Source organism: Miniopterus natalensis, chromosome 7, assembly GCF_054644295.1.
Source record: "Miniopterus natalensis isolate mMinNat1 chromosome 7, mMinNat1.hap1, whole genome shotgun sequence".
In the NCBI taxonomy this organism is placed as follows: Eukaryota; Metazoa; Chordata; class Mammalia; order Chiroptera; family Miniopteridae; genus Miniopterus; species Miniopterus natalensis.
The window spans coordinates 70376211-70403255 of NC_142087.1; the positions used below are offsets into that span (position 1 = coordinate 70376211).

A 27045-nucleotide genomic window follows, 5' to 3' on the forward strand; every position below is an offset into this window, starting at 1 on the left:
CGGGGGTGCGGGGGCAGGCCCAGGGCTCCTGGCAGGCCGGGCTCACGCTGTCCCGCACTTGCTTTCCGATGCTTCACTCTTTGCTCTCTATTAAGGATGTGTATTGACTCCGTGGAGCCACTGCGGCGAGCTGTCAACGATGCATTGAATGGGAAACCCTGGCCGGCTCTCCCAGACAATGTAAACCGTGCAGGGGGGTCGCTGCTGGGCAGCGGGGGGTGTGGGAGCACCCCCTCCAGCCGCCTCGCCGGCGGGCAGGTGCACGGCCTGGCAACATTTCAAGGGGAGCGCGTACAAAAATCAACTAATATTTTACTCACACTCATTATTTGTTGTCTCTCCTCTCTCTATCTCAGTAATCCTTTATTCTTAAAGGTCGGTCACTCTTTTGCCTGACTCCCCAAATCCTATATCCTGCAAAGATTCATGTGAGGATTTTGAATGATTCTTTTTTGGAGGAGTTATATGAAAATTTGATTTCCGTGGAGCCCTGTCGTTGCTGCTACCATCCTTGCATTTCAACATTGAACTTATTGAAAAGATGATTTTTCTTCCAGTTTGTTTCTTTCTATTTCTCTCTCTTAGAGAATAAAATAAAATAAAATAAAAAATAAACAGGATTTGACCTCTTCCAGGAAGAACAATCCAGGTGACAAAGCCCGATGGAAGCAGGCACCGGATGGTGACAGAGAATCGGCAGGGCAGGGCGTGGTTTGGATGAGGCGGGCATGCTTCCCGGGGCCCCGGGGCTCCTGGTTTGCCTGTCATCACGCACAGGTGAAGGGGAGCGCTGTCACTGGAGCTCACACCCTCCAGCAGGACCGCACACAATGCCCCAGCGCTGAGTGTGCCCTTCCCGTGGCAGCCTGGCTCAGCAGCCCACCAGGGGGTGTTGCAAGAGGGGCCCCCATTGCTGAACACCCCTGAGACCAGAGCAGCAAGGTGCAGCCCAGGACTTCTCCAGGGAGCTTGTCATCCTGTGTCTTGCTGGCCTGGAGCTCTGCAGGCTTAGAAAGAAGTGCTGGCTTTAGTGACATGCCTGCTGGCCCCCCATGGAGCAGGCTCTCCAGTTGTCCCCTGCACTTACCAGAAATCACAAACATACTGTTCGACTTCTGTTCGTATTACTGGAGGCCTGTCCTCCTGGGGACAGTAACTTCCTGTGCTGCTCGAGTTTCGACTACTAACTACTCTATGAACAGCTGTCCAAACTGCAGCCCAGGGCATCTTCTTTATATGCCCTTCTAGTCACCACATTCATTAAAGGATAGTTTCTAGTGCTTTTTGGCATAATCCAACCACTAGAACACATTTCCAAGTGAAGACAAAACTATTCTCTATGTGATACTTAAAGATTTGGCCAGTTCTGATGGGAAAAAGAAATTAGTTTAACCACAGACTGGGTGTCATATAAATGAAAAGCTGGCTGACAGGATTTTGTTGTTGTTTGTTGTTTTGGCTGGTGTAGGTACAGTATGAGTTATAGAAACGGTCACTCATTTTTTCTATTTATACCTAACTTTGACAGGTTCCGGGAGTCTCCAGAATGGCATTCTGCATCTCCAGCCACCCCAGAGCATCCCGGAGCCTTCAGAGAAGCCTAATTAAAATTGTGGTGAGAAAATCCTATTTTCAAGCATCTCTAGTCACAGAAATGTTCTCATGTGGAGATCCATGCAGGATGACTACAATCCTGTCCATTCTAAATATTAAAGGATTCCTCATGTTTATAAGTTTTTTTTTAATTTAAATGCCTCCCTTAATTTTCTATCACTGAATAAGTTATAAAAAATTCACATACATTTTACAGATGCATATTTTCCCAAAACTATATTTCTAGAAATACACCATACTGATTTTTTACAAATTCAATATGCTCATATTCCATTTTACTTAAATCATCACTTGTTTCATCTTTATTTTCCCTTATCCATCCTACTATTACTTTTGGAGTCTCATAAATCATTCGGCCTCCCAGATTTAAGTTATACCAAGATGAGCCCTTATCACCTCAAATCTTGTTTTTATGCTTTCTCTTGAAAAAGAACCTTCTTTTCATTACTTCTACTTGCCTCTCCTTTCTCCAATAATCTTGTCTGTGTGACTCCAAACAATATTTTGCTGCATAACATTTGGGGAGATGAAACATGTCACTTCCTCCAGACGCTTTTCCTGGGCCAGTGGGATCGTCTCAGGAATATCCCATCGGCCTTCCGCAGGAACCTGCTGTATAAAGCATCGCACTTGGCCTTAGCTTTTCTATTTCCTGAAGCTTTTTAAGGATGACATGAATGTTCTCGCTCTAAATCCCTCCATTTCTGTTTTATAAGTAGAAACCTTCTCTGGCACTGTTTTGTGAAACTTTGCTGGCTTTCCCTGTGAGAGATTCAGCCTTCATCGCCCCGTCCCATGCTCTCCTCGCCACATGCCTCTAGTCCAGCCGCCTGCCCATTTCCTCTCCAGAACATTTGCCCCCCTGCAGACACTCCTTTCCTCCAGGCGGCAAAACAAGAAGCTTGCCCACCGGGTGTCACCCCCACTCCCCTCACTGGATCATACAAACTCCCGTCGCAATTCGCTGTTACTTATAGCCGGTAGCAAAATGTGTCATTGAATTTGACCAGATTTTTCCACAGGGCTCAACATAAAATTGTCAACAAACAAAATTTAACCTGTGTTCCCTAATAATGGCCTGTGAATATCCAATATGTATTTTTCCTACATTCTTATTTCCATTTCTATTTCATTTTGCCTCTTTTGCAACTCTAAACCACTTGCCCAAATGCTCTCATTGGATGCATTTTCCAATATTTTCCATTTTCTTGCCTTTTTCGGATGTTCTCTTTGTTTGGGGATGACACAGTCAATTTTCATGGCATAATTCTTACATTATGCCAAATACTGACTCTTTTATTATTATTATTATTATTATTATTATTATTATTATTATTATTACTAGTGGGACACTGTCTGCATATGGTAATGTGGGATTTAGGCTACCTGCTATTTCTTCTCCATCTTTACAATCAACCAGCCTTAAAAGAGATAACTGGTATCTCCCTGGTTTTTCCCCTCTACAAACATAATTCTAAAGTCCACAATATGACAAGGGCTATGACATACCTCTTATTCCTGCAATTTTTTCCTCTCCACCGTTGAGAGTAATAGTGGATGCCTCTCACTTTTGTGCAGAGTCTTCATACATTACAGTCACTTGGCTGGCACCCACAGCTTTTAACGATCTTGAAGAAAAAATCTGTGTTTGTTGGCCCAAAGGTTGTTCTCAGCCTAAACCTAATAAAATTCCCTCCTTTGGCACCGTTCTTTGTTTTTTCCCTAAGACCAACATCAGTCATCTGTCTTCTGCCACAGAAGGATCTGTAAAGGTGTTTAGAAACCTATCTAGCTCTCGTTGGTATGGCCAAGCCTTCCAGTAGGCAGACTCCTCCCACTACTTCTGTAATCGGCATTCGAAATGTCAATGAAATCAAGTCTGGCACCTGTGTTCTCCTTCTTTCTCTACTGGCCATCTCACTTCTCTCCCATGTGCCATGAAGAACTTCGAATGTTTGTTCACACAGGCTTCAAAAATGCAGAAAGAAGCCATCTAAGTTAGAACTGTTGGCCACCCCGAGAACTTGATCACGTTGCTAACTCTGAGATGCAAAAAAATAATATTTCAAAAGATACTATCAATGATGTTCTTTGTAGAATTGTTTCAATGGCAGGAAACTAATTGGCTTCTTTCACACACACACACACACACACACACACACACACACACACACACACACACACCTTTACACACTCAGACCCTCCTAGGTTATTTTCTCTTGGTGATTATACCTGTCGACCTGGACTAGCTGTGCTTGACTTTAGGAAGTGAGCTGGGTTTAACCAGTGAAAGCACTGGGATGACCAGGAGAATCCCAAAGAGCAGGTGCCTCTCAAGAAGCCTGAGTCGGGATGACATGGTCCAGCCGGCCCTCGCCTCGCAGAGCATCGGAGGTTGAAGGTTTCTTTGCCACGAGCTACTTTACTTCTTGGGTCTTTCTCCTGTCATTTCATCACACCCTTTCATCTCAGAGCGTAGCTCTTCCTGCTCTGGAAACAGTTCTTCAAAGCATTTCATTGTCCACATTGTCTCTTCGGGCATCATTCAACCTATTTGGTTTCTTCTCCAGTCAAGCACCCCCTTTCCTTCTTGCAAATCAGATGGATTAGCCATTGCTCAACTTCTTTTCCTTCTCCATCAACTTATTCTATAAATTCTTCCTTTGTTTTTATATTGCTATTATTCATGCTTTAATTCCTTTATTATTTTTCTATACAAATACATTTCTTCCTTGAAAGCCTTTAGTCTCATCTCTTGTCTTGTGAGCAGTCTCTCTCTTGCTTCCCCCCCCCCCACACACACACAAAGTATCAATAAACATATTCTTTACTAGTATTTAAAGAATCTGTAGCACTACTTTACTGGTGTTCTAGGAAATTCTAGTACAATCGACAAATGGGAGGGGTTTTATTGTCAATAAGCCAGTGAAACTTAGTTGTCTCCTTTTTCCAGATTAGGTGGAATTTAGCCTGCACGTGGTCTCTTGACCTGCAGAAGGGATGGGATAAGACCAGCATATCATATATGCTTGTACATGGAAGTCCGAGAATCTATTGGAATTTTCTAGATTTTACTTATAAGAGACAATGCTCTATTTATGAGATGCATTTGCAATTTTTAACAGAAATAAATGCTCAACATTGTTTAAAATAAAAATTTTTGAATACACTCTCACAAGTGATAATTATACCTCAGCCATGATGAAACTAAGACTATTTTTAAAAAGGAACCTTTCCACCTTTCTTTACATGGAATTCAGGCTCTTGCAGATGGTTCACAGTTTCTGCTTTGAGATCAGGTGGCGTTGTATTAACGTTGCAGGTTTCTGTTAAAAAAAAAAATCCCAAAGCACGTCTCCATTTTCATTGCCATCAATAGAGCAGTCAAGTATGTCCATGGTGGACAGAAGGCCGTAGCACTCACCCTTAATCCCACCTTGTCCAGCATCTGAGTGAGATCAGTCAGTGTGACATGCTGGCAGAGGTCACCCCGGGGTAAGCGGGACCTGTACTTTTTCCATAGCTTGTCCCAGCCACTGGTCCCTGACACAAGAATAATAAGAATCTTAGCACTGGTAGCTAAGAGGCTACGGAAAATTTCCAGGGTAGCTGAGATGTCTTTTACATAACGCGGCATCTGAATCATATGACTAAAGTCTCACTTCCGAAGTGTTTTTCCTCCATTATTCTATTTTGATACCCAGAGAGTGTCTCCTCATGCCAAACAAACTTTATATTCTCGAGGTTTGATGACTTAGCTACAAACTCTTTGTTACTTGCAATTTGTTCAGCCCTTAGTTCAACAACTTCATTGTTGATATGAACTCCTGGGTACTGAGCCTGTACCTTATAGAGAATTTGAAAATCGATTTCCCCTGCACCTCCAGCAATGCTTAGAATCTTGATTTCTGATTTTTTTCCTCCATTCCTTGCTATTTTGCCTGGCAGCTTCTTGTCCATGAATTCCGACATACACTGTTGCTGCATGCATGAATTGCTGAGAAACCTCCCAAAAGATTCGACATATCTGCTATGATCAGAAAACAAGCTCCTCAGGGAAGGTAGCATATTTGGTTTTCTAAGACAGGGAGAGAGGGAAGTTTTTTCTCTCTTGCTCAATTGAGACTTGTTGCACCCTTCCACGATCTTTTTAAATAGAGATTTTTGGCTTATATCTTTTTATTTCAATGTATTCTAAAGTGAATTTATATATCCACCGTAGTTCTTAACTAAATTTTCCAGATTCTACAAATTAACTTGACTATTACCTAAAAATTAAAAGGAAAAGAAAGAATTCATTCAGGCATTAGAAAATGTTTTTGAAAGAAAATTATTTATTGCCTCTGTCTAGTAGACACTGTACTAGGCATTTGAGACACATAGATGATGAAGAGACCTACTATCCACACTGACAGTTTCAACATTTACTGTGGAGCTAAGTCTAAGTGTGCAAAGAAACAACTGCATCCAGTGAGGCACGTGCCACCTGGATGTAGGTCCAAGAGGTCTCCATCGGTAGGAAGTGATCAGAAAGGGAGGTGATCAGAAGAGGAAGTGATCAGAAGGGGAGGTGATCAGAAGAGGAAGTGATCAGAAGGGGAGGTGATCAGAAGAGGAAGTGATCAGAAGGGGAGGTGATCAGAAGAGGAAGCGATCAGAAGGGGAGGTGATCAGAAGAGGAAGTGAAGTGCTGAAGGGGGCGAAGAAGTCTGCTGATCAGTAAGCCAGGGAACAAATGGGGAGTGGACAGGAGAGGGCATTCCAAGCACGAAAAAAATCATGTTCATAGTCAAAGAAGAGTAGAGAAAATGATGTATTTAGGAAACTACATGCACTAATTACCTTAACAAAGATAAAGCCAATTATGCAGCCAGCCTATCAGCAACAGCAACCCACATGTGTGGAAAACTCAGCAGCTTTCGTTACCTCACGTCACCCTAGCCACTTTGCGATGAGGGCATTATTTCCCTTTTATGGGTGAAGAAACTGAGGCTCAAAGATTATTTTTTTTAAGTTTATCCAACCTCAGCCAACTAGTGAATGGTGGAATCAGGGCCGAACCGAGCTGATTCTGCCTCCGTGGCCCATGCTTTTCCCGCTGCACCCGTACCCCTTCCAGATTTCACTCCGTAGGCTACAAAGCTGGGGAAGTTTTGTTTGGAAGAGGACCTTGATCACATTTGCCTTTTAGAGAAAACTGGTTTGAGGAGAGATGGCTGTAGGTAGGAAGCCCTTTGAGAAGACTATTTTAATGTTTTAATAGCCTAGGAAAGAGATGACGACCTTCACTAGGACAGGTAGTTGTAAGGATAGAAGAGAGGGTGTAGCTTCAAGGAGCAATTAAGAATTAGAATGGACAGACCCTCATGACTGGCTGGGCACCGAGGGCGTCTGAGAGGAAAGCAGGTCAGGAGAGTCTCCTGGAATTCTGACTTGTGCAACTTAGTGGACAACTGTGTCATTCTGAGAGATAGAGAAAAGTGAGGGTGGGGGGATGTGGGGGATGGATTTGGTTTCTTTGGCCAGATGGGCTAGGAACCGGCTAACGTGTCCAGCAGGCAGTGAATCAGGTGGGGGCTTAACACTGAGGTTAGAGCCAGAGATAAATAACTTAGGAGTCAGTACACGTTTGAGGCCATGGGCAAGTAGGATATTGACCAGGAGAATACAAAGTGTGGAAAAGTAAAAAAAAAAAAGGACATATAAGGACAGAGCAATGGGGAGAGTTATTAAAAGAGCCTAAAAGGCCACCATCAGTATAGGAAGAAAAAGAGAAATGTGGAGCCCGGCGGGCATGGCTCAGTGGTTGAGCATCAACCTAGGATCCGGGAGATCAAGGTTCGATTCCCGGTCAGGGCACATGCCCAGGTTGAGGGCTCGATCCCCATCAGGGGGCCTGCAGGAGGCAGCCGATCAATGACTCTCTCATCATTGATGTTTCTATCTCTCTCCCTCTCCCTTCCTCTCTCTGAGATCAATAAAGATATATTAAAAAGAGAGAGAGAGAGAGAAACGTGGAGTTGGAGACTCAGAAAGAGGAGCAATTACAGAAAGAGGGCATGAGCCTGGTGGTAGCCAAGACGTTCCCCAAATGTCCCTGCCCCTGGAGAGTCACGCCCTGTGTAATTCTGTCCTTGGGGCATGGACTCAATTTGGCAGCTTACTTCTAATGAAAAAAATAGAGCAAAAGTGAGGGAGGGAGGTTATAAAAAGATCACCGCTTCCATAGGGGGCACTCTCTCTTGGTCTCTCGAGTCACTCGCTCGGGGGGAAGCCAGCTGCCATGTCACAAGGCGGTCGTGGGGAAGCCACTGTGATAACACAACGAGCCTGCCAGCAGCCAGTGGAGTGAGCCTGGAAACAAACACTCCCCCAGTAAGCCTTGAGGTGACAGCAGCGCCCCCAACAGGGTAACTGTCACCTCAGCAGAGACACTGAGCCAGAACCGCCCAGCCGAGCCATTTCTGGCTCCCTGACACACAGAAACTGAAATACTAAGTATTTGCTGGTTCAGGCCACTAAATTTGGGATAATTTGTTTTGCGCCTATTGGTAACTAATACAATCACCTGCAAATGCAGCCAAGAATAAAATAGGTAGGACCCAAGGAAGCCTGCTCACTTTGCAGTCACACTTCGAATTTTGTGTTATACATCATCTGTCACTTGTGAGGGCTCGTCCATCATTTTGGTAATATAGGCTGGCCTGTAAATGGCGCAGAGGTGAGCGCTGAGAAGCAGGGCCGTGTCCTGGGAAAGGGCACAGGCTCTGGAATCAGAACACTTGGCTGCAAATGCCTATTTACCTCTTGCTCCCTGTGCAGCTCTGGTGCCCTTCTTAGATGCTAACAACATCCCCTGTAGGGTGGTTGGAAAGAGTTTATGAGCCAGTGCAAGCGCCTCCCTCAGAACAGTTCCTAGAGCACTACAGTCAACATCAACTATTGCTATTGAGAGGATGGGGGATGTACGTGCAGAGAGAGAGGAAGGGCAGAGACTTCAATCTATTTGCCCACGTTGGCTAAACCTTCACCTCCGTCCATCACTCTTTATGTTCAGTTCTGTCACTTTTTTCCCGAGATACAATTCCTTATTCAATACATATACACACCTCACCTTTTTTCCTCCTTGATTGAAGTTCATTATCACGTAACCTCCATCCAGATTTCACGTCGTGCACCTTCAGAACAATCGTTGACCTAACCCTAACCCCCAACCTAACCAGCCCATCCCAAAGCATGAACATAACCCTACTGACAAGCGTTCTAAGGCCGCGCATCTAATTTCTTGCTAAGCCAGCGTGCCCGTGCTGAGCCCTGCCTTCCCTCCACGCCTTTGCCTGCTGTTGCCCCCAAAGGCTGCCTCCAGGACCCAGCCTCACTGGCTCCCTACCTTCCACAGTTACTTGCCTTCCAGACCTTGTAGCTGCAGAGGTGGCTTTTCTTAGGTCCCAAGGCTTCCTCCCTCTTCTCCTGTCTACCCTACCACATATTCTGTAGCTCTTACCTGTGGGACTAAGGTCTCACCTTTTCCAGATTCATCATTTTCATCATTTGGGGTCTCCCCAGCTCCTGAGGGCTGATGGGCCCTCCTTTCTCTCCTCCCACCATGCACCTTCCTTTCTGGGGCCATCGATTCTCATCTCATTTGTTCAGCGGGAGCGTCTTTCATGCACCGCTGCTGGCAGCTCCTCTGGCTCATCCCCACGGTGTTCGCTGCCCTCCCTACTCGCTTCCCTCCCACCCACCCTGTATCTCCTCCCCTCGCATTTTCCGTGGCCCCTCACACTACCCCACCTTACCTCAAGGTGGCGCCCGTGCACCGTAAGGGCAGATGCCCCGGCTCAGTCTTCTGCTGTTTCCTCCCGGATTGCCCCGCAGAAGCTGCGTGGAAGGCGCCCCTCTCCCCGCAAAGACTCCGCACCAGCTACGGAAAGAGCTCACTGCTGTGCCTTTGCTCTCCACACCTGGAAGACTCCCGCTAACAGCCTATTTACTGGAATCATTCCTTAAGCTGCACCTATAAAGCCGTTTGTCTTAGGACTCGGCTAAAATTAGTTACGGTCTCTAGGCCACACTGCCTTCATCTATGGGGATAATAATAGTAGCCACCTTAGATTGTGCTGATGCAATTTAAATGATATAATGTATGCAAATGCTGGCTATGGCCCCTGGCCCACAGGACACAAGCGATAAATGCTAGTTATTACACTTGGTGTCATCATCAGTTCTGTCATAGACAAACTATAGTCCTTCTTTGTTCCTTAGGTGAAAAATTCCTGGAATGCGGTTTAACTCCATCTCCCAGGAATGTACTTCTATACCCCCAAATACGTCTTTTTCTTTTCCAAACACCGCCATCCCAGAAGAAGCTCCAGTTGCTCAACCCCCACTGTTTTATCTTCGGAAGCAATCATGAGAAATTTTAAGTCTTAAACATGCTAAGTAAAACCTCAACAAATTTCTTCTAAGACTCCTGTGCCTTTTACTCCTATAAAATCACCAAAATAAACCCATTTTCTCTATTGATCTGAAGCACACATCAAGCTTCCTACTGGGAAGAATCTGTTTCAGTAAAAAACATTTCTCTTGGGTACATTCTAATGAACCGGTCATCTCTTGTAAAAGGAAACCTCACAACAACTGCACTTTTGACGGGTGTTTATGGTGCCCCGTCCTCTCACAAACTTTCTAGATGTCCTTGGCTTCTCTACACATCCTGTTAGCAGCCATTCGGATTGGGGTCATTCCCTCCCTTAACCTCTCCCAAATCCCCACTGTAATGGACTGTCACCAGGCCAGAAAGTCGCCTCCAGGGTTCCCTGTCCCACAGCAGGGTGCTCCTGTGGATTACTAACCCCAAGAGGCTTTAAGAATCCGGCCCACCCTTAGCTCTAACCGCCTCTGCTGACTCCTTAGGCCACTGTTGGAACTGGAGTCGCACCTGCGAGCTCTTGTTGGTACGTGGCTCATGGCTAAGTCTGTTTTGAGCTCCTGACCACCCTGGGAGGTGGTTTGATCAGATGTCGGATTAAGATGAGAAAATGCAAGCAGAAGAACTGAAGAACTTGCCTGCAGCCCACTCGATGGGCAGGAACACAGATAAATTCACAGCCCTGCCACTTTTTCTATAATGGAAAAGGGGTCCTTTCCACTATAGTCAGTGGGATGGCTCAGTGCACACCACCCTGGTGTGCAAAAATCTCAGTTTTTACTCTTCTGCCCCTACCCCCTCTGTATCCCACACTGGCAAAGCTCACCCCCCTTGCAAGGGTGAGAATCAGACTAATTAATTCTATAAATTTTCTTTGGTTCACAACACCACACAAGTAAGGGAAACACCCTAGATGCACAGGGAGAGGGGAAATGGTGTGACTTGGGGCCAGTTCCTCTGACTCTCTATACCTCAGTTTTCTCAATAATAAAACCAGAGGGCTGGGTTTAACCATCTTTAAGATCCCTTATATTCAAAACTTCTGTGATTCTATTATTTTAACAATGATAGAAACAATATTGACAAAAATACTTCACTCTCCTTTCTTGACAAAGATGATATTTAAAAAGCATAGAAATACTCGGATACTCATAACCATTTTACTAATAATATAGCTAATCTTTAATGTGTACTCACTGTGTGCCAGATGGTGCTAAACAACTGTCATGGATTATCTAATTCAATCCTCATAAGGACCCCATGACATAGGTTGTACTATTTATACCCACTTTACAGATGAGAAAATGCAGGCACGACAAGATTAAATAACTTGCTCAAGGTCACTAGCAAGTAGCTGAGCCAAGATTCAAACTCAGACAGTGGGACTCCAGGGGCAGCCTCCTTAGCCACTAGATTCCACTCCCTTCATTTTTTGTGTGCTTTTCAATGAGAGAAAAATATGTAATTAGTGGCTATTAATTTTCCAGGGTTCTACAGCACGGCTCTTCTAATTTAAATCATCTACGAGTCTGCCTTTAATAGGTTATCAATAAGCATTTTTAGAGCTGTTTCTTGCAATTATTTGTTGCTATTAGGTTTCAGAATCATGCCAAGAATAACAAATAGTTCTTATTTACAAAAGGGCTGGCAAATTGAGTTTCCTTCATCTGCAAAACCTCTCCACATAAAATTAGTCATCCTATTTTATACTTTATTTTTAGGCTGCTCTGTGTTCTCTTAACATTTGGTGTAGTTGAATATCAAAAATCGCAGAAATTCTATCTGTATGTGAGGACTTACCCGAGGCTCGTGTTCAAAAGTTAATTTATAGTCCATGCTAATTTCAGGAATTAGTCGATTTTTAAATAGCACGTACCTTGCCCAGCTCTTAAAGGCTCTGCCATGAATAAGGCGTGGTTATTTGCGTGTGTGCCATGCTGAACGTACCTGGGGGTTCAACAGCGAGTCTCCTTGAAGCATTTTTTCTGCCATTTACTCTAGTCTTTGATGACGCATTAAAATGAAATACCAGGCCAAACCTGCATGTTGCTAAAACACGGGCATTCCTACTCAGCTACTGACTACTTACATTTTTATATGAAGCCACAACATCTAATATTATTATTACTATCCCCTTTGAATTATTAAATCGTCTCACATGATGCCTGCGATACAAATAACAATAATGAAAGAGAGGTGCGATCTAAACGCATTCTTCCAAATGAGAACTACAAAAATGGAAACTGAAAAATGATTGTTTTGTTTCAGTAAAGCACCAGTCGGGTGACTCAAACAAGGCTATGGACACACATTGTGATTTTGTGCGCTCGTGCTGTGGTCCACTGCTCTCGAGATGCTAGTGTCCAGTCTAGGAGGACTGCCTGAGGGGTCGCAAAGGGAGCTTAATTTAAAACCATCAGCCTCCTCACTGCACCCGGTGGGACGTAATCAAAGAACATATACCCCGCCTTCACACCACGAAAGCTGTCGCGTATACTATATTCAGACCAAGATGTGAAATTTTATAACAAAACATATTTCTATAGTTGAATCTAGGACATGGCAGAACCACAGCTTGTGTCGTTTGGGGCAGGACGTGCCCTGATAGCTAATAATCAGCATGCTGGTTGTCCTTCCGTATTGGTTCTCTATTGCTGCTGCAACAAATTGTCACAAATTTAGTGACTTAAAGCAGCACCAATTTATTATCTTATAACCCAGGAAGTAGGAGTCTGACATGGGTCTCACTGGGACAAAACTGAGGTGTCAACAGGGCTGTGCTCCCCTCTGGGGGCTCTCGGGGAGGCAGCTTCCTTGCCTTTTCCCACTTCTGGGGGCTACTCTCATTCCTTGGCTCGTGGCCCCCCCCCCCGCCATCTTCAAAGCCAGCAAAGGCCAGTAAAATTCACATATCATGTCTCTCCAACTCTGCCTCTGCTGTCTTCCTTTTTCACTTTTAAGAGACCTTGTGACTATACTGGGCCCACCCTGATAATCCAAGGCAATCCCCCTATTAGAATGCCGGCTGATCAGCACCCCGAACTCCCCTTTGCTTGTAACCTGACACAGCCACAGGCTCTGGAGATTAGGAGGTGGACATCTCTGAGGAAACATCATTCTGTTACCATGCCTTCTAAATGATGAAAAGGAAACCTTGAAAAAATGTCCTGTAGTTCACACAGGAGTTTTTCAGACCTCAGAGAGAAGATATACTCTAGCCTCGAGGTTTTCCAGCTGCACCCACCATCAGATTCACGAAATGCTCTCCTCTTCTCAGACATTTCTATAATCAGAAGTCATCTTCGGCTCCAGACATGCTCTCCCCCCCCCCCCCAATGTCAATTAGTAAGGGACATAGGAGAATTTTTGTAGTTTGCCTAACGAAGTTGAACACTTGCCAGGATCAATATTTTGCAATTCTTCATTTTCTCCGATGCCCCCCATCAATTTTTTTTTTATCCCTTTCAACAAACAATTACTTAGTACCAACAAAATGCCTCGCACTGGGCTAGATGTATGTGCATATTCAAGTGTATACGCATATATTTGTGTGCTTGTGTGTGTGTGCATGTATGCAGGTATGGTATGGGCCTGTATTTTCGTGTGTACATTCGTTCATGAGCATGTGTGTGGGGGGAGAGTTGTTGAGACAGGAGCATGCAAGACAAGTAGCAAAAAATATTAATACAATGTAATACTGACACACAATGATATTTTCCATCTCTAGTCTTCTTCCAGGTCCTGCTGCCTCATTCCCGGACAGGCCATTATCACATCTTGCTTCAGCTCCTGCAGGTCTCCCAGCTGGTGCCCACCCCTTCAGTCTCCCACCTCTGAAACATCCCACACTCAGATATAAACACAGCTGCAACGTGTCACTTCCAGGCTCAAAATCAACCCTTCCTCATTGCCTGCAGAGTAACATCTACATTCCTCCGCTTGGTATCCAAGGCCCTCTGGGCTCCGGCTTCCTTTCTAGTTTTAGCTCCTTTTAATGCCATGTGTATGTGGGCTGGTGGCAATCACAGCAGTTGCTCAAAATCATGCCCTACTTTCCCAGGTCTCTACCCTCTGACCACTGATGGTCACTCTACTCTTTCCCATGTATCCAAATATTCCCCATTCTTCAGAACCCAGACCCACCATCATTCCTTCCACAGACCATTCCCCTGTCCCTTCTCCACTGAAAATAATCTCTCTCTCCTCGGGGCTCCCACAGCACTTCATTTTTGATCCTTTAACAGAAACCATCCATTTCTGCCTTAGATCCTTTACTCTGCTAAACATGAAGGCCCATCCCCCAGATTATAAACTTCTTGAGAGCGGCCACTGGTTTTATTTCTCTTGGAGACATCTACAGTAACCGGAGTAGCACCTTGCCCGGAGGAAGGACACTGTGTTTGCGTTGGTCGGATTCCACTGACTGGATCAGCTGTGTTGACTCCCAAGATGTTGTCACAAACACTGAATTCTTCTACTGCTACTTCTCCTCGGAGGTAATGGCCATGGTGCATCTGTCTGTACTATATTCACAAACACAATTAAACAGACAAGAATTGACAGACACCAAAAGTGAGGCAAACGGTTTCTTCAGGGAATGACTGAAAGTCACTGGTTAAACCCACAAATTCAAATTATGTAATGAATGATATGTTATACAGAAACAAAACAGAGCTGCAAATGGCCTTAGTAAAATCGGTATAGAAGCCTCCTTTGACTTTTTATATCAATGCTATAGAAAATAAAGAACCTATAGATTAACAGGAATTCCCAATTTTGTGAATGTGTGTGTGTATATTTTTAACCAAAACAACTGCTCCACTATGAATATTCATGGTAAAGACAAGCTATGAAGCCACAAAGTATTTTTAGTGTGTCTCTGTCATCAGTTCTACTAAATAATGATCATTACAAATCCAAAAATATCTTGAATGGATAATACTAAATAATCTAGATCACGGAATTGCATTACAAGGGTATTAGCTGACTCAGGAGACTAATTATAAGGAGGTATTGAGCCGCGTTCGCTCGTCTCAATTGTAAAACCATAAACCACACCATACGGGCCGTGGCTGCCCATCAGGGTCAATGTGAGGTAGTGAAAATAGCTTTGAACAGGGGTCAGGAGCCCCAGCTCTTCTGTTCACTCTGTGACCTTGGGGGTCTTCATAAAGGTCATCCTATAGGAGAAAAGCAGATCCCTTTCTTAGAGAAACACAACTATCCTAGCTGCTGCTGCTGCTCATTCACAGAAAACAATGAAAGATACACACATGCGAGCCCACGCACACACGCACACACACACACTCATTCACCTTTCTCAGACTAATACCTTCTTGCTTAATGGGCCAGTTTAGTGTTACTATTAACCAGATGATTATTATTTGAGTAAGTGTTATCCCCCATGTCCTAAATAACAGTAGCTGACAAAAATTATCGAACTGCTTTCTCATCCACAGAATTTATCAGTCAGAGGTCAAGGCTAAAATTATTACATTTATTTCTAAATCTACAGTAAAAATAACAGTATCATCACACAGTGTTTTTAAATTTCCAAAGAGCCTGCCAGCTATTTCACTTAATCCCAATGCCCAGTAAAGTCAGTGGGACACATTTTTGGAACTGTGCAGAGCTGGTGTTAGTGGGGTTTCTGAGAGCCTCCCACTGACCTAAATTGGGGGATACAAAAATGATTAAGACAAGGTTCCTAGCTTCAGGTTGCTTCTGTTTCATGGCAGAGACAACACATTGTATTCCAATTATTATTTATGCATCTTAGAAATCCAAGGGATACACAAAGGAAGGCATTGTATTCTACTGGGGAAAGAAATGTATGTGGGAAGGTGTGGAGAGAGGGAGATATCAAAGATGGCTTCACTGAGAAGGTGACTTTGCCACTGAATTAAAGTTCCCGTTCTACCTGTTCCTAGGAGAAGCTCGGCGTGTTACTAAATCTCTGTGAGCCTGACATTCCTCATCAATTAAATATGGATAACAATGCTGAATTCACAGGGTTACCAGCAGGATGGAAGGAGAGAGCACGCAGGAGAGCAATATGTAGGCAGCAAAGCACCTGAGAAACATGGTATTATTCCTTGCATTTTGCAGAGGCACTAACTTGGTTGGCTCCAAAGGTGACTGGCTTGTCCGAGATTGCCCCACACCCTGACCCAGTGCCAGCGTCCCTCCTCTGACTGTGGCAGCCCTCCCCTCACACTGCCCACGGCAGCTCTGGGGCACATACGGAAAGCATTTGTCCAGACAACATTTTATGGGCCTAAAATCATGTTAACATATTCACATATAGAAACATTCCAACATCTGAAGACTTTTCTGCGAAATGTTGCCTCTAAATCCTAAGAGGATACTCTCCTTAGAAGAAGTATCCAACAGAGCATTATAAGGGAGAAATCGTGGTGGGGAACATCTTAAATATTTAATACAGGGATAAAACAGTAGATGCTTTTTTTTTTTTTTGCAAAGGGTTTTTAACTGCCCAAAGTTTCAGAGAGTAAAATGTGGCAGATCCTCAACTATTCTAAGTGATTGAAGAGTGAACTTCAATGGAAAATATTTGAATAGAAATGTGCCTTGCATTTAGTAGGTACTCAACTGCTGCTGAATTCAGAGTTAACATGATCATTTTTACCCCTGAAATTATACTAAAAATCTCTCCTTTCAGATAATATCTATAAATCTTGCTTTAAGCCAATCTATTTTAGTCTACATTTTAGTTCTTCAAAGATAAAATTTCATTTAATTCTGATGATGTCTCCTCTACATAATTTATATATATGTATGTATCATATACACATACACACACACACACACACACACACACACACATATATATATATATATATATAATTGTTCCTTCCTTATTAATAATAGGATAATAGGTCTCGAAAATCTTAAGTAAAAATGCATATTTATTGTATACTATGTACCAGACAATGTGTTGGGAGATGAAAATATTCAGACCTTCATGGGAAATTCATACATTGTAGTATTTGCCGAATGTACCCATCTGCATTAGGGTTCTCCAGAGAAACAGAGCTAATGGGAGATAGATAGTAAGGAACTGGCTCATGCAGTTGTTGAAGGGACAAGTCCCAGTTCCAAGACACCAGGAGGGAGAATTCTCTCTTACTCAGGGGAGAGTTGGCTTTTTTGTTCTATTCAGGCTTTCAACTGATTGGATGAGGCCCACCACATTGGGAAAGGCAATCTGCTTTTCTTCATCTACCAATTTAAAAGTTAATCTCATTCAAAAACACCTTTACAGAAACACCCAGAATAATGCTTGACCAAACATGCAGGCACCCTGTAGCTCAATCAAGTTGACACATAAAATAAATCACACTATTCTCTCCCCAAAATCTTTTTTTCCCCTCTAAATTGCAATAAGAAATTAATCATCAAGGACAAGTCACTTCCACAAAACACCAAGGAACTGGTTCTCTTTTTAGATAAGGAGGCCGCTGGTGACCTGAAGGCTCTGGCATATTGATTCGGTTGGTTTGGGTCGAAGTTCATCTTCACCACTTATGAGCTAGGTGACCTGGACACATTACTTATGTTTCTGAGCCTCACCTTACTCTCTATTAAAATGTGGAAATAATATATTTGAATATAGTAGTAGTTGGAAAGAGTAAATGAGATGACTCAGGTAATGCCTGTCTGTCACACAACGAGTTCTCAATAAACATTAGCTGCTCTTATATTAATAACTACTGTTATAACCGTGAGTTCCGATTCTAGGCCTTTCTGAGTCATATTAAAATATGGCACAATTGCCTTAACCAGGATGTTTATTTCTATTGGTTCACATTGGGGAATTTTATCAGTTACCTACACACATAGTTTTACCCATTGTTTATCCACCTAGATCATTTGACCACAAGCACAGGTAGGTCATTTAGTAACCAAGCAATTCAATCAAAACGACTTCCTGTATTTAGAAAATCAGTAATGGGAGAGGAAATCCTAAAAGCACCGCAGGTGAAGCACCGCAAGGGAGGTGTGGATGCAGAATTGGGCAAAGAGTCCCTTTCTACCCATCGGATAAAGACAACTTGTAATCGATAACTGAAGAACTGGCGTTGTAGGGCAGGAGGCAGGGCAAGAGAGAGATTGTCCCTCCTGTCCACCTTGTCTGTTGGACCCCCGGATGGAGAAGGCTGGGCTACAGTTGGAACTGCCTTCTAGAATGGCCCTGTCATCCTTGTTGTGTAAACTGGGAAACTCCCTTCACCAAGGCGGCCTCAGCTTTCTCTTTTGACCTTTCAGGAACCTCTGCTCCAACCCTGCTTCTCCCAAAGGCCTAAAACTCTGGATTTGTTATGATGATAAAGGAAGGAAATCTGAGCATTTGGAGAAATTCTTAAAGTAGGTCAATGATTGAAGTTTCTTCTCCCTCTATGATCTCTCCTCAACCCTCCTCTTGAAAATTTGTTAGAGCCCTCTGCATCCTCAAGGTCAAGGTTAAACCTAGGTCGCTATCCATCTCCTTCCTGATCCTGTTTGCCTACCTCTTCCTGTTCTCATGATCTGCCTCTTCCAGAATCCAGAATCTACGCAGAATAAGTCACTTCAACTTCAGGGGAGTTTGGGTGTAGATATGCCACCTCCCTCCCCCCCAAGTCTGCCTACCCCCTTTTTTCTCTCCCCCTCTTAACATTTCCTTACTCTCTCGGCCAATAGAGGAGTTTAAACATTTGAATGCGCATCTAAAATGCATTGAAAGAATTAACCCGCTTTGCCCCTCACTGGTCTAAACCGCAGGGTGCCAACCGGACGCTAATTGCTTTCGTCTGGTGGCGTGCCAGACAGCCCCTCGGAAGGCAGGAGCGCGCATTCCCGGCACCAATTGGCTAATTCAATTTTCACCGGCATTAGCCTCTGTCGGAATATTCATGAGCAGGGGAAGGAGGACCCGCGGCGCGGGCGGGAGGCTGTCACTCGGGCTGGGGAAGGCGCGAGGGGCTGGGAGCGGACGGCGCGCCGCGCGCAGCGCACGGTGACCGCGACCCAGCGGCCCTTCTCCCGGACCCGGACCCGGCCCGCGCGGGGGCCGCGGGAGGGCGGGGCGGGCGCCGCGGGGCGAGCGCGCCTGGCACTGCCGCCAACTCCCGGGGACCGCGCGGAGACTTTGCAAAAGATCCGGAGGCACAACAGCTGTGACACTTTTGACGGAGGGGGTGGGGGCAGGGGGGTGGGGGGCGGGGGCGGCGCCGCGCGCGGAGGCTGAGGGACCCAGCCGGACGCCGGCTGCCCGGTGGGGTTGGCAGCGATGTGAGCTGGACGCCCGCCCCGGAGGAGTCTGGACCGACCGTCCCCAGGTAAAGCGGAGAGCTCGGGGCGGGCCCCGCGCGGCCGTCCGCGGGCCCCGGGCGCTGGAGCCCGAGACGCTGCGCGCGGTCCCCGCAGACAGCGGCCGCCGCGGGCCCGTGGGAATCGGACTTGCTCGGACTTTGGGGGGAAGGGGGACGTGAAGGGACTGTCGGGGCTGCGGGGCCGCTCTGTGGGAGCAGGAAGCTGGGGCGCAGCGAGGCGGGCGGAGAGCTCGGCGCTCTGGGCGCGCGCTGGGGGATGGAGACCCGGCTCCAAGAGCGCGACTCTCGGGGCGCCCGGCCGGCTTCGCCCCGGCTGGCCCCGCGGGCGGCGGCGCCTCCCTCCGGCTGCCAAAGGGAGAGGGCGAGCGGCGTCCCAGCGCGGGGGTGCGCGCCGGGCGGGGGCGAGAGACCCAGGCTCTGGGGAGGTGCGGGCGCCTGCGGGTCCGCGTCCGGTCGGTGCTCAGCGCCGCGCCCCCTCCGGGCTCGGCCCTGGGAGGAGTGGTGGGGACCCCCTGCCAGGCGTCGCTAACTCCCCGGATGCCCTGTCTCCGGGCCCTGGCACTCCCAGGGAAAGCTCTGAACTGCTGGATCGCGCGCGGCTTGTTTGGGCTTCGCATGTTGCGGTGTCCTGGGGGTGGAGACAGTAAGGGGGCGGCGAGGGGGCCAGATCTGGTGAAAGTTGCAGATTTGTAAAGGAAACGCTACCGCGGAGCCCCAGCCCGCCCTTAGCGACGGGAGAGGCTGTGGGCTGGACTTAGGCTGAAGCGGGGGCCTCCGCCTGGCCATCCACCTGGGGGGCGGGGGCGGCAACCTGGAGGGCAGCCCGGAGGCAGCGCCAGAGTCTTTTTTTTTTTTTCCGGCGGAGGCTAGGCAGGGAGTGAGAGGACTGGAAGCAGAACTGGGGGGTTGATTGGTCGCCTGGTGGAGTCACAGTTTACTGTTTCATTATTATTGCCATTATTATCACTATTAATGCTATTGATGTTGTTATTGGCACGAATGCCAGGAAGGATTTTTGTCTTCTGTTATAGGTCGCCTGGAAACAGAATCTGCCCCTCCCCGAATAAAATGCCCCCTGACACCCTCTAGTTTCTGACCTATCCCTCCATCAAAGGAAATTACCCCTCCGAGATGTGGCCGTGTCAGGCACCCCGCTAAGAAACTGGGTCTACCTAAGAACAGTAAAAACAAGGAAAAGTCACAACTGTGTCCTGTGCTTGCACCAAGGCCGCAGCTGAACATTATATTTCTATCCGATTACCTTCCTCCGCCCCATCGGGCTGGGGAACCATGAAGGCATTGCCAGTCTCGAACACCATCCTGTTTGACCCAACTTTTACCTCTCATGTATTATACGATCTGGAAATTAATTTTTCTCCTAGTGTGACCCTTGCCTTCTCGCTGGGCAGATTACTAGGCAGGGGCAGGCTTCAGTTCCCAACACTGGAGGCAGCCACAAGGGCACCTGCGGTGCCCTCCTCTTGGCTTGGCCCCTGGTCAGAGCTCCTCCATGGCACAGGCTGGGCCAGCTGATGACTCAGAAAATAGGGCAGGAGCGTGGGAGAACAGAGTGTCAGAGTTACACCAGTGTGGGAGATGAGGTCAAGCCCCCTTGCTGGCCACATCCCTTCCTGCCGGAGAAAAAAGAGAGACAAATGAAGACCAAGCTGAAAGTAGTATGAAATGGACCGAGGCTGTCAGTCTCTGCAGGCTTTTGCCACTGACTTTGGTGTGACCTCCCCCTTCCAGCATTGATTGTCCCTATTTGCCAGGCCACGAGTAGCCGTGCCTATCTAACAGGATAGTTGTCATGAGATGATCTAATTTTGTATCCCAAAAATGCTTTGAGCATCCTGGGAAAGGACAGTCTATAAAATATGCGTTTCCAATGTTTTGTGAGAAGTTTGCTACACTGCAGGTTAAGGAGATGGATACATTTTTAGCGTGTGTGCCATGTGGCAGTGTAAAATTAAAACGGAAAAGTACAAACATAAAAACGACTTAGCATTCTTGACATGCCTGTGCATACTTGTAGAAAAATTACCTTTCACTTGGGACCAGTTGCCCGGGAATGTAATCAGTGTTTATACTACTGAACCTCCCCCTTCTACCTTTCTCCCCTGTAAAATTTTATGACCCAGTTCTCACAGGACTGGCAATGCGCGTGTAGTAAGTGCTGGGGGCTGAGAGGCGAGAGCATGTTGTTAGGGGAACAGTCACAGAGGGCTTGGAGGCTGGTATGGGAACCAAGATGCCATCATCCCTGCAAAACAGGAAAATGTTCTTCGGGGGGAAAAACAGTTGAGCCGTGAGGCCCAGCAGTGGCTTCCACCTGCTCTCAGATCCAGGGAGGGGACTCCAGGGAATGGTTCAAGGAGGGCCAACCAAGCTCTTTTCCCTGCTTCCCTTTGGTAAAGGCACTGCCTTCGTCTTATCTTTGGGTTGGTTAGTTAGCTTCTCCAGCCCTGTCTGTACACTGCAATAGTGCCCCCCACCCTGCCATTTCAAAGGGATTCAGAGGTGCTCTCTCAGCCCCTGATATGTCTGTAAATATTCCCCACCCTCTGAGCCTCCCAAAGCCATGCAGCTGTTGGCGAATTTAAGTAAATAGTTGGAAGTAATCAAGAGAGCCACTGAGAAGTGAATATGTTTTCCCCTGGCGGAGAAGTTATTGAATGCCTTTTGAGCTAGAAAATTAGCAGTTTAGAGAAGCAGGAGGGATTTCCTTGACTCCCCTCTCCCCATAAACCAGTAGCTGTGTTTTTCTTTCCTTCATAGTGGCGAGCACTGTTTGGTTAAGCATGTTTTCCAATTTGGGGCTTAGAGTGGGGGTTTGCCTGGTGGTGTTCTATGGACAGAGGAGAAATGTTCGGGGACACGGAAGGAAGAGCTGCAGTGGCTGGAACATAAATCAGCCAGAATATATGGGGGTTGATGAGAATAGGTCTTTTCACCCTAAAAAAAAATGTCCACTTTGGAAGAAAAAGCAGCCTGATTATTGGCATCCAAGCCTGAAACCAAGGCAGCTGATGCCGAGAGGAGCCAAAGGGCAGTTCTTCTTAGTTTAGAAGCAGCAAGACAGCCTCTGCCAAAGATTGCTGTAAACACGGAATAAAGATTCCATTGTGGGCCGGTGTGACCGGAATAATTAGACAGTTAATTGTTCATTCTGATCTGGTGGCGCTGCAACCTGGATTGAGGAGCAGCAAAAATAAGAGCAAGGGGCAAAGCAGAAAAGTAACACATCGCTTCTATCTTCACTGGTTTCACTTTGATGCTACTTTGGAAAAATCTCGGTCGTTTTCCCAAAAAAAAAATAAAAAATTAGCATATCTCTATTCCCAGACACTGGGAGCACTGGAGAGCTGAGCTCCCATTGCTACCATGTTTCCCCTCCAGGCTCTACTCTGGGTACGGACAAAATTTCTCATTTTCTAAAAACAGCACGGGAAACTGCAGTAAGAATGAATGGTTTATGTAATTCCGGCATTCGTGAATAGGTTTCGGTTAGGTGAAATATATGCCAGTAGCACCAGGTTCTTGCACTTCTCCAACACCTTTTTTCATAGGCCCGTGGTGGTTAAGAAGCAGATACTCCACTTTCGACGTTTAATCTTTTCCAGGGTGAAACAAATTGCCTAGTGATTAATCTTTCACATCTAATTGAAGAAATGGCCTTCTTTGCATTTTCATACTAATTGAGAGACAAAAGAAAATGTATTTTAAGTGATCAAGGTGATGTTAGGCAGCTGAGCATCTACAGTTATTGGGCACGGCAGACTGTGGCTTACTGTTATTTGCTAAAAGACGGTCCTGTCACAGATTCCCTCTGAAATGACTTGTGCAGATGAGGAAATGAGTGAGGGGCTGTCGCGAGCATTAAGTGCATGGCACCTGGGGAGGGAAAGGGGAACGTGGTAGATTCCGCACTTTCAAACCCTCCCTGAATCCCAATATTGACACGGAGTAGGGAGCAAAGTTTTCATCATTTGAATTAAAAAAGGAACACCTTTTAATGTCAATGTTATTAAGTATGACTGTTCTGGGAATGAAAACATTATGTTATTTTTTAAAAAGCAAAATAAATTACATAAGCCATGAAGTCTCATAAGGAGAAACACTTAGTTTCTCCAAGACACTCATTTTGTCTCAGTGGGTTTAAGAGGTACAAAACTGTCTTCACTAACCTTCAGTTTCCTTTATCCGTGGTGAATCAAAAGGGCTGGCAAGGGCAGAGTACTCACTGAAGTGTTAAAAAGCATGAGTGGTACAGAATTCGGGAGCTGTCAAGCCTTCAGAAGGCAAAACTCTACAAAATTGTCTCTAGCAATTAAACATAGAAAATCATATTGCCAAATTAAGTTATGGAAACAACCCATTTTCAAGAGAAATGTAGCCTTTTCCCATTGAATTGCTATTCCTGGTTTCCCAGATTCTCAGAATAGCCTGCCAGTCTCCTGCTAACCAAGACCGTCTAGTTAAGAATGTTCCTAATTACATATGGATTAACTTAATTTCAGAACCCTCAGAGTATTCAACTCAAAGCATTACTCAGGCGCAATGTGAAAGAGAGACGATCCAGTTCCCCTCGAGGTACACGCAATATTTTTTAAGCTTAAGGAATCATAAAAGAAAGTACATGTGGTATGGAAACACATCAGTAAATAACTACAATAAAGGAGTAAGGAGAGCTACATACTGTGGGTCTCTTTAAAAATATGCTAAGTTAAAATGATGCCACCCCTTTTTTTCTCCCACAGCAGTAAGAGACGGTCATGTAAAATACCACAAAAAGTACAAATGTCAAAGACATGCCCGGCACTACCTGAAATGGGAGCATCACCGCTATTTATAAAAATGGTTCACAGTCTAATCAAAAGTTTAGAACTTTATTCTGACTAATGTCATGACTGTGTTAAGAATAAAGAGGCATTTTATATGGAAGAGATATTTCTTTATAGTTTTATAGTTCCTAGCTGGAATCTGACACATAGGAGATTCTCAATAGATATGTGTTGATTTGGTTTTTTATAAGGAAAATTAAATCAATGAAATTTCTAAGTTCAATGAATTTATATTTGAAGTCAAATACCTAAATGATCTTTGCTACTTTAATTCTCTCTCTAAACTGTGCCTGTGACCAACAGTAAGAATTATTGGTGGTTATCTAGTGTGGGGATAAGGGAGGTAAGAAAGTGGAAAAACTTTAAAGGCTTTTCTCTTTTTTTCAGTTTTACTAAACATTGAGTGAGTTTATGCACATATAAGTGGTTAAAAATACCCAGAATCTCTTCGTAATGAAGATAGAACTTCATCAAATGGTTATTATTCATCAGTCTTCTCACAGATGCCACCTTTGAAATGCTGAGTATTAGACCAATTATGACTAAATGGCTACATGTTCTCTGGTGTATCAATTAATCAAAGGGTAATTAATAAAATAACAATTTCATTCCATGGCAATGGCTACATCTGGTTGTCATAGAAGTTTGACACGTGGCCAACTGGGCAAGCCCAACCACACAGCTACAACACTGTGTTCAACATCTGGCAGAAAGAAAGACAAAACCTAACCCTACACCTCACACTGAAATGACCTGTGGCCCAAACACTTACACCGATATGCTCTTGCACGTGGCTTATAAAATAAGCTATGGGAATTTTCCATCAAAAATGATATTCAGGGGCCCATAAGGAACTAAAATGACTCTAGGTAAATCATCAGCTTGACTGTTTCTCTCTTTCGGGTTTGACCTTAGTTGCATAAACAGGTGGTCTTAGTGTTTTCCTAGAGAACAGTACATAGTGTCATTTATTGGCATAGTTGGGAGCCAGGAGTCAAGAGAAAACCATGATAGAGTTAAGTGTGAGGATTCAATTACCCCTTGTACCCAGAGAGAGTAGATTACTAGGCTTAGAGTTAAGGCTGTGGTCAAATAGTGTGGAAGGATGGGTGGTGCAGGACTCCTGTTCTCTGGCTCATATTTTTGGATGGAAACAAACTTTGGTTTCTACTTTCCAGTGATAAATTAAAGTACAGTTTATTAAATAGTAGCTTATGCAATTTGATGAATAACCATTTTAAAAGCATAAGTGTTTTCGGTGTATTTATAAAAATCCATGGCTAAAGTTATTGTATATAATGTTTCCTTGAAGGAGTAATGTACATTTTATGTCATGTTCACTTTCACTTTGTTTCATTTTTTAAAGTCAATATCGTTGAACCCTTATGAAGTCCTAATTTGGGTTAATTTGTAGGTAGTACGAATAATCAATGAACTTACCATAATTTGTTTTTAAACCAAGAGAAGCAATTTCATTTAGCAATTTAATTAGAAATTGGCTAAAGAAATTTCATTTAGAATATCTAAAAGGAGCTAAGTACATGTTTTTTAATCTGAAAGATTATTAGCACCCTGATAAGAGTATTAAAGCCGATGGGCGTGAACACTCAGACCTTTACATCTAAGATCTTTTGTCATGCAAATGGTCTTGACTACACATGGAGAGTGGGCAGTGTCACCTGCTCACCGCCTTTTAAGGTCAGGGGGAGAAGCCAATCAGATGTTACAGTCATCTCTGTGCCCGCCAACAATACAAGCCCATGGACTTCCCTCATCTTCACTTTCTAGTGCAAGAAACAGTACAAGTCCCAATATCGCTCTTTTTCAAATCTCCTGAGTCTCTGCATCCAGGGCTCATCTGGAGTACTATTTGCAAAGGCACTGTAATGACATCATTGAAAGAAGAAGCCACACTTGAGAGTGTGTGTTCTGTAAGCTTTTTTTTGAATATTAAATAAGAATTTAAATCTGCTCCCATACTTTGCAAAAACTGGCAAGAACTCCCAAGGATGCTCATCTTATAAATAACTATCGTGTATCACTTCGTGTGCTTTATTATCACTACAAATTCTATTGGAAGCAAACAGTATCTAGCAATCAAAGTACATCTTCATTAACATTATAGCTTCGAAATGTAATAGTTATTTCTAGCTTTACCCTTAGCCTGTATTCTCATCTCCATAATATTGGAAACATTTATTTCAGTCTAAAAATGTGCAGCACACTTGCATTTGGAAACAAAATCCTCAAGTAGTCATTAAAAAATTAATCCAGTTGGCAGTTGAGCATCTCAGTGGAATCCTCAGGCAGCTAAGTCCAGAGGCTATCATCCGACTCACAGGGCTGGTGAGCGTCTGGAGATCAGATTGCTGAAGGGTGTTCTTTAAACACAGGAAAACAACAGATTCTTTCATGATAGAGAGGTGCTGTCCATTTCTTTGGATACATCTATACAGTTTGCTTGTGTCAATTAAAATGTGTAGCCTTCAGAGAGAAAGTAAACAGAGCAATGAAAACAATCCCCATTTATTTCGTCCTGCCTGTGTGCCAGCCACTGTGCTGAGTGCTTCATGTCACGGCCTCCTGATCCTCTCTGTGAAGTCAGAACTGTTACCATCTTCATCTCGCAGGTTAGGAAACTGAGGCACAGGGTTAGGAGGACAGATTTCAAGCCCAGGGCTGTCCAGGCCCCGCGTCTGTAGTCCTAACCAGGTTATCACATTGCCTCCCATCCTGAGAACATGGGCGCTACTGACATTTGGGCCCAGACAATTCTTAATTCTTTATTGGAAGGGTGAGAAAGGAACTGTTCTGCTCATTG

The 27045-nt window shown here is 44.8% G+C and overlaps 1 protein-coding gene and 1 pseudogene across 1 annotated transcript in view; one reads left to right on the forward strand and one right to left on the reverse strand.

Annotated features, from left to right (window-relative positions):
- Positions 1–4799: 4799 nt before the first annotated feature.
- On the reverse strand, positions 4800–5682 carry LOC107545408 (histamine N-methyltransferase pseudogene; annotated as a pseudogene).
- Positions 5683–19317: 13635 nt separating this feature from the next.
- CDH20 (cadherin 20) overlaps positions 19318–27045 on the forward strand; it is a 182676-nt gene continuing 174948 nt past the window's right edge. The window contains exon 1 of the mRNA XM_087819138.1: positions 19318–19386. The gene's annotated coding sequence lies outside the window, so the exon portion shown is untranslated. The remainder of the gene's footprint in view (positions 19387–27045) is intronic.